The sequence below is a fragment of the Lontra canadensis genome, unplaced genomic scaffold (genome assembly GCF_010015895.1).
Source record: "Lontra canadensis isolate GAN:19392208 unplaced genomic scaffold, GSC_riverotter_1.0 scaffold95, whole genome shotgun sequence".
NCBI lineage: Eukaryota > Metazoa > Chordata > Mammalia > Carnivora > Mustelidae > Lontra > Lontra canadensis.
Window position 1 is genome coordinate 77,617 of NW_022631089.1, and position 8,277 is coordinate 85,893.

Below are 8,277 nucleotides of genomic sequence, written 5' to 3' on the forward strand. Positions count from 1 at the left end.
TCAGAACATGTAGAGGCCAAGGCCCTTCTTTGAATGTTGACTGGGACTCTCTACCCCTTCTTTCTTGGAAAAGCGAACCAAAAGGAAGTGCATTAGCCGTGAATCCTAGGTTTATTTTCAAGAGCCAGTGTGAGAGTCATTAGAGATTTTTTGACTCTCTACTTTTCCTGCAATTGCTCTCACCCATCTAAATGGAACTTTTTAACAACTTCATCAAAGATTACCTAAATACTCAACTCCATTTCCATAGAAACAATATTTCTTTTCTACAAGTTCATATTATTTTATAACATGTAATTAGGTTATATAGTACCAATAAAATTATTAGTGAAGTCAACAGATTGGGAGCAAAAACAACTTGATGTGGTAAATGCCTCATCCCACCAGTGGGCATTGACATGCACACACCAAGCCAGCTGCAGAGTGTCCTGTGAGCTCTGAGTCTCCACACTGCTCTGGGCAGTGTGGTTATCAAGTACAATGCAGTATGGCTTATCAACTATTCAAGGAACAGGAAACAGTAATCCATTAATTGCAAGGCAGTTTGGAGAGATTATTTTACTATACTCAAATTGTGACCTGGAAATTTTTTGATTAATAATCTGACCTCTTTGCAAAACCCACAAAGATTCACATAATATGCAGCTCCTGGAGAAATTTCTCTCTCCCTCTTCCTCTTTCTCTCTTTCTTCTTTTTCTCTCTCTTCTCCCCCTCTTCCTGCCATATAGGTATATATTTATATTTATGATTATGTTTATTATTTTTTTAAGGTTTTGCTTATTTATCTGTCAGAGACAGAAAGAGAGAGAGCACAAGCAGGGGGAGTGGCAGACAATGGGAGAAGCAGGCTCCCCACTGAGCGAGGAGCCTGATGAGGGAGGGCTCCAGTCCAGGATCCTGACATCAGGACCTGAGCTGAGGGCAGACAACCACCCTGGCGTTCCATGTTTATTATTTATATGTTGAAATATCATATTTGTGACCAGCCCAAAGACCTCTGCACCGGAGTGCAAATATAGTTAAAGAGCCCACATTTTCCATTTCCTGATCCAGTTATTTTTTCCTACTTTTTTCTAAGAAAATTCTCTTTCTCTGATTAAATGTTCCTTCCAGTATAAAGGAAAAATCACTACGGTTGATCATATGCAGAACATATGCTTTGTATTGACAAACCCAGTTTCCAATCTTGGCTTTGTAATAACTATTTGGCTTTGTACATGAATAAATTATTAGGTATATGTGATAGGCTTAGAATAGTGCCTGGCCCACAGTAAGTGTTATGTATATTAACTATTACTAAATTACTCAATCACTCAGAGACTTAGTTTCTAAGCCATTTAAATGGGTATTTCATTAAAAAATGTATATTAAGAACCTAAGTGACACATTTCTATACTACATACAAGGGTTTGTGTTCAGCTGTGGTTCATTCATTTTAAATTAGCTACAAAATTTTGAGGAGTTTTCCAGGTTTAGATGTAAGATCTAAATGCTATACACCTATGTATTCATTACTTTATTTATGCTAATTTATATATACATTCAAAAGCACATGACTTACCATGACAACAATTGACTGTAATATTTGTTACAGTTATTAATGAACTTCAAAAATAAATCTCCAGTGAAAAATAAAAGTAAGGATAAAGGGAACCAAAACAGCAAGCTAAAGCCAATCAGGAGTAGGTGGGAGGAGCATTAGGAGTAGGTGGGAGGGAAAATGAGAACCACAAGTGTATGAACTTTATGAAATAATCATAAATTTTCATAATTTACAGAATAACTTATAATAATATGATAAATGTCTCTTTAGAATACTCTGTTCCTGATTTTTAAATTATAGTTAAAAAAGAAATTATTGTTTCTAATTTTTTTTTTTAAAGATTTTATTTATTTATTTGACAGACAGAGATCACAAGTAGGCAGAGAGGCAGGCAGAGAGAGAGAGGAGGAAGCAGGCTTCCCGCTGAGCAGAGAGCCTGATGCGGGGCTCGATCCCAGGACCCTGGGATCATAACCTGAGCTGAAGGCAGAGGCCTTAACCCACTGAGCCACCCAGGCGCCCCTATTGTTTCTAATTTTTAAGTAAAAGTGAAATTCTTTTTTAAACAAATATTCAAATACAAAGCAAATATTTTAAAAGGAAACCAAGCTGTCACTGAAGCAGGATATTGACTAATAAATATTTTAAAAAATTTCTTCAATACCACATGTGCTATTTACTTTAAAACCCTTTAAAAATGTTTCTATATATCTCAAACCAGCTTACTTACTATTGTAGAGCTAAAATTAATGGAATTCATATTTATACAACTTAAAGAAATAATAAAAACATTGTTGACAAGTGGCTTTTTATAAGTTCAAGGCACTTAAAATGAAATTTCACATTGATTAGATAGCATTTAAAAAAAATTCTATTATCTTAAAACTGCTGTCTGGGCATTGTGTTTATGGTTTTTTAAATTGCTTTATAGAGAAGTTAAGAGGACAGGTACCGTGATGGCTGTACACCCTTTAATGATTTTCTAACTATGGTCAATCCATTAACCTTTAAGACATTCATGTATCACTATCTTTATCTTCTTGAGTTTGAGACTGAAAGAAGTTTTAATCCACATACCTACTTTGAGTAGTTGGAAATGAATCAATATTGACATGTAAATAGATCTCCTTGTTTTAATAGTATAAAGGAAAACAAATATTACAAATTAGGATTGCTAAGTGCAATGAACATTTTACAGAAAAAGATGTTTCTGTACACCCAAGGGTCTACAGTTTCATGATTTTAACAGTTAGGATTTGCATGATCTGCTCTCCAAAACATAAATGACGATCAGTTATAGAATGAGACCACCTGTGCCCATTTAAATTCAGAATTGCTTTTTTTTTTTTTTTTAGTTAGATTTTGGATTCACCAAGAGATAGATGATAGTTACCCATCATGAATCCTTAATTTCAATAGCAATATGTTAGTTTTTAAGAGAGTGACCTAATAAATGAAAACAGCATTGGTGTCTGGCGTAACAGACCTAGATAAAGATCTTAGCGTCATCAATAACTTGTCATGAGAACTTTAGGAAGTTTATAACCTAACCACAACTTTACAAGTTTTTAGCATATATGTTAAGTCACCGAGGATATGGGCAGGTATATTTAATTTTTCCCTTTATAACCTTGCAGTGTTTCAGCCAATTTTTTGTACCAATTAAGAATAATTAATGTTTAAGCTTGGTCTGAGGGAATAGGATTTGATTACTGATATTATGTGATATGTCTCCATTGGACTGCAATGATTCTAATGATCTGTTTTGTAGAGGATGAGTAATTCAGTGCATGATATTAAACTATGAAGCAAATACTTTCTCGCTATTTTTTAAAAGTAACAGTGCTGAGGTAAGAGTTTACTTGGGATGCCAAAGCTAACTGGCATGAAATGAAGTTCCTGAAATTGTGGTTCTTCATGCTGTGAGGATTGAGATAGAATACATGAAAAAAAAAAAAAAAAAAAAAAAAAAGAACAGAAACTGACAAGTGATGGATGCTCTTACAAAACTCTGGACCTAAAAAAAATTTTTTTTAAAGAACCTATTCGTGAATGTTAAAATTGTCTAGATGTAATATTAAGTTGTTATACAAGGTTGGGGGAAGAGGGGAGAAAAATTGAGCAATATGCTTGTCTCATATTCATGTAATGCTTGAATATAGAGCAGAACAATAAAAGTAGGGATGAAGGGGCACCTGGGTGGCTCAGTGGATTAAAGCCTCTGCCTTCCGTTCAGGTCATGATCTTAGTTAGGGTCCTGGGATCGAGCCCCGCATAGGGCTCTCCACTCAGCGGGGAGCCTGCTTCCCTTCCTGTCTCTCTCTCTACCTGCCTCTCTGCCTACTTGTGATCTCTGTCAAATAAATAAAATCTTAAAAAAAAAAAAAGTAGGGATGAAAAGATCTAAAAAGGAAAGGGAAAAGATTTCAGATGTTAGACCCCTCTTTCTGCAAACAAGAAAACTGACACAGTGTGCTTAACTGCCTGCATGTGAACAGGACCTTCTTGGAGAGAGGGCTATGAAAGCCAGCGATGCTGGTACCTGCTCTTAGCATTCTGTGGAAAGATGAAGGAAGGGTCAGGCAAGGAGGTAGTATTTGCTAGGTGCCAGTTAGAGATTCTGTACTATGCACTTTAACACTATGTACTTAGTCATCCCAAGTGTAGACATCATTTTGATCACTTTAGGGAGGACATCTGAAACTCAATTTCGTTAAGTTACTTGTTCCTTTTACAAGTGAGTAACTCCAAATAATGGATGAAAGGTTTAATCCTCTGTCAGCTTGGGTACTGACTGTAGACCCTGTTCGAAAGTGAACATTTTTTACTACTTTGTAGGAGATAGCAGCATTTATAACCAGAAACATTCACAGAACAATTAATTCTCTGCAAAATCTATCAAGACTTTGTAACTTTGAAAACCAGATATATTTATATTTCTTTTGGCCATTTAAAATATTATTCAAAATTGCAAGAAAGTGATATTTATGATTTCAAAAAAGAGCACTTGGAGACAAATCAAACCATAGATAAAGGCACAGGCAATAGGCTTCTGAAAAGAACACACTGGTGTTTGTTATTTTGTTTATTGAATTTTATTCTTTAGCTTCAAAACTGAAACTCTACAAAAAAATCTACAAAATGCAAATGTAGGATTTTATCTGAAAATCTTCAGTCTATTTTTATACATAAGGAATATGAGGCATCAGGGGTTTAAATTTCTTGCTTCCACAAAATTCCTGTTTAGTTTTCTAGTGACATTAAACAAAACTAACAAAAATTTAAGATTGGAGTAGTAAGTGGAAATACGAATCATGACAAGAGTTAAATGCAAAGATTATCAGGACAGATTTAGAATTAAATACATTATGGAATGGCTGGATGGCTCAGTCAGTTAACTGACCAACTTTGGTTCAGGTCATGATCCTGTGTCCTGGGATCAAGCCCTACATGGGGCTCCACACATAAGAAGGGAGTCTGCTTTAGGATTTTCTCTCTCTCTGCCCCTTCCCCCCATTCACTCTTTCTTTCTCTCTCAAATAAATAAATAAGTCTTTAAAAAAAGAATTAAATACACTGTGAGATGTTTTTAGAATCATAATTTAATGGTAGTTCCCCTTACTCCATTAGAAGCATCAGTTAACTACACTCTTACACCTGAACTCAAAGTAGGTTTTATGTCTGTAGAAAAATTTTGTTGAGCTTTTTTTTTTTTCTATAAGGTTTAGAGCATTTTAAAGAATTGAAATAAATTTTAATTAAATTAAAGTGAATTCCATTAAAGGCAAACATTTATTTTACAGATAATTGATTCAAACTCACATACCCACAGTTGTGGTACAGTTTTTTTAATAAGCACAAAAGAAATGTAGTTATTACTTTTTCTAACCCTTACTGTTAATTATATTCCTTTGAGATAACCCTAATATTTAATGAAAAACTTCTATATTCAATTTTACAGTATGTAGAAAGAAAACTAAAAATGGCTGTTTCTTTGTAGGTTATACAATTCCAAAGTATAACATAAGTTAACATAATGGTTTGCCCACAGATCCCATTTATATTAATATTAAACTATATTACTGGTTATCCATCTGTATTCAATCATTTTTTAATCAATAAGATATAAAATGGAAATCCTTTCTACATATGTAAGGGTTGTCAATACATTATTTACATTACTGATAGTTCTTTTTAGTTTATACTAGAGTCAAGCAAATGTGACTTTTCAGGGTTAAAACAAAATGTGATAATTCCTTTGGCAATTTTATCAGACAAGGTTTATTTTAGAATATTCATTTACTGTGGATATAAATAAAGATTTGTAAATCACGCTCATAAAATTAACACCACAGATTTTAAAATGTTATATTAATTTTATTCTTAATATTAAACATTTTGTTTGATGGTGGGAAAAGTCTCTTGTCTGATATTTGAAGAAGATACAAAAATTATAAATTAACTCCCCATATGTTTATGTGAAAATTGTTCTAATATTTAATTTTATATTCTCTATAAATAAAATTCAAAATAATATCTCCTAATTTTAGGCCTTATGATAATTCCCTAAATGTGTTGATGGCAACAGAGTGATACCATAATCTAATTTCAGAGCCAAAGAATAACACAAAGAAGACAAATTAATTGAGACAATGTTAAATAAATTATTAAATTAAATGATATTAAATAATGTAAATTATTTAAATGAATGTCATGGAACATAATATGTTAATCGAGCCTGTATCTAGATATCTAGATATTGGGCTTATGTAGTGACATAACCACTGAAATGAGAGTGGATTATGTGTTAGTTTACTAGGGCTGCTTTAACAAAGTACCCAAGCTGGGTGTCTTGAACAAAAGAAATTTATTTTCTCACAGCCTTGAAAGGTAGAAGTCTGAAATCAAAATGGTTGCAGATTTGGTTTCTTCCAGGGGCTTTGAGTGAAGATCTGTTCCAGGCTCCTCTCCTAGGTTCTGGTAACCTCAGGATTTCCTTGGCTTGATGGTGTTGTCCCTGTGTCTTCATCATCCTCCCTCTGTGTGTGTCTCTCTGTGTCTGTCACTGTTCAGATTCCTCCTTTTGATAAGGACACAGTCCTATTCCATGAGGGCCCACCCTAATGACCTTATTTTAATTTGATCATCTGCAGGGACTCTATTTCCAAATAAGGTCACAATCATAGTTATTACAGATTAGGATTTCAACTTTTGGGGGATGTAATACAATTCAGAACATATGAACCTTGTATAAATTCACTATATGACCAAGGTTTTCCAGAAATAGTGATTGTTGCATATGAATGTAAAGAAATATATTTGTTTCATTTAGTATCACACAGTTTCTATCTGTCCTTGAATATTGCTCACTTTTCTCACTTAACTGAGTGCCTACTGTCTTCTGGGAGATATGTCAAAATATAGTCATGCCATCAGGTTGGTTAAGGTTCCGTTTTTTTAAATATGCTGCCCTAAATGTTTGGATCCTGAGCTAGAACTAAGAAAATATTGTTTCTGTAGCCTTTATCTCAAATCTCCATTCTTTTCTTCGTTCCACATACATTTATTGAATACCTACTATGTGCCATACTTTTTATTAGGGATATCTCATTATGAATTATTTCAGTCAAATGAACAGATTACTTAAATTGTTCTTTTTAATTTCACACTTCTATTTCTTTTATCTTTTAACAAATATTTATTAATACCTATCATATCCTACTATTCTGTTAGGTGCTGGTGAAACAAGACAAAGGCACTCCCTTTATGGAACTTAAATTCTCATAATGGAACTTAAATTCTTTTTTTCTTTTTTTGGAAGAGGTTAAGATTTTATTGGGGCACATGGGTGGCTCAGTGGGTTAAAGCCTCTGCCTTCAGCTCTGGTCATGATCCCAGGGTCCTGGGATCGAGGCCCGCATTGGCTCTCTGCTCAGTGGGGAGCCTGCTTCCCCCTCTCCCTCTCTGCCTGCCTCTCTGCCTACTTGTGATCTCCCTCTCTCTGTCAAATAAATAAATAAAATCTTAAAAAAAAAAAAAAAAGCTGTACCAAAAAAAAAAAAAGAAAGAAAACTTCTCTGTAAGATTTTATTAGTTTATTCAACAGAGAGAGAGACTATGAAAGAGGAAACACAAGCAGGGGGAATGGGAGAGGGAGAAGCAGCCTTCACACCAAGCAGAGAGCCCAATGTGGGGCTCAATCCCAGGACCCTGGGATCATGACTTAAGCCGAAGGCACTTAACTAACTGAGCTACCCAGGTGCCCTGGAACTTAAATTCAAATAATATAGCAGATAATTTTAAAAAATCCAAATGAAAAATTTCAAATAGGAGTGTTAATAGAAGGAAAATAATAGGACAGTGGGAGAGTCATGTTAGGGAGACATTTATGCATGGAGCTACTTTACATACAATCAAGGAAGTCTTCTTGGAGGAGGTGCACTTTGGTTGTTTATAAGAGAAACCAAGTAAAAACTTTTGAACAGATATGATTACTTATGTTTAGTGTCTCATTTACACATTACATGCATAAAGTAAAAGTTTTGTGAAAGGTTTTATTTTTTTTTCCAGTGTGTAGTTAAGAAGAGTGAACCTTGTAACACATTCCTGATCGTTCAAAGGCCCTTCACTATCTTTGTTCTTTTCATGTAAGTGTGTCATCTCAGATAGCTACTAGTTAACTCCAAGTGTGTGTCTTCTTATACTTTTGTAGTCTTCTTGCTTTTCTCCTAAC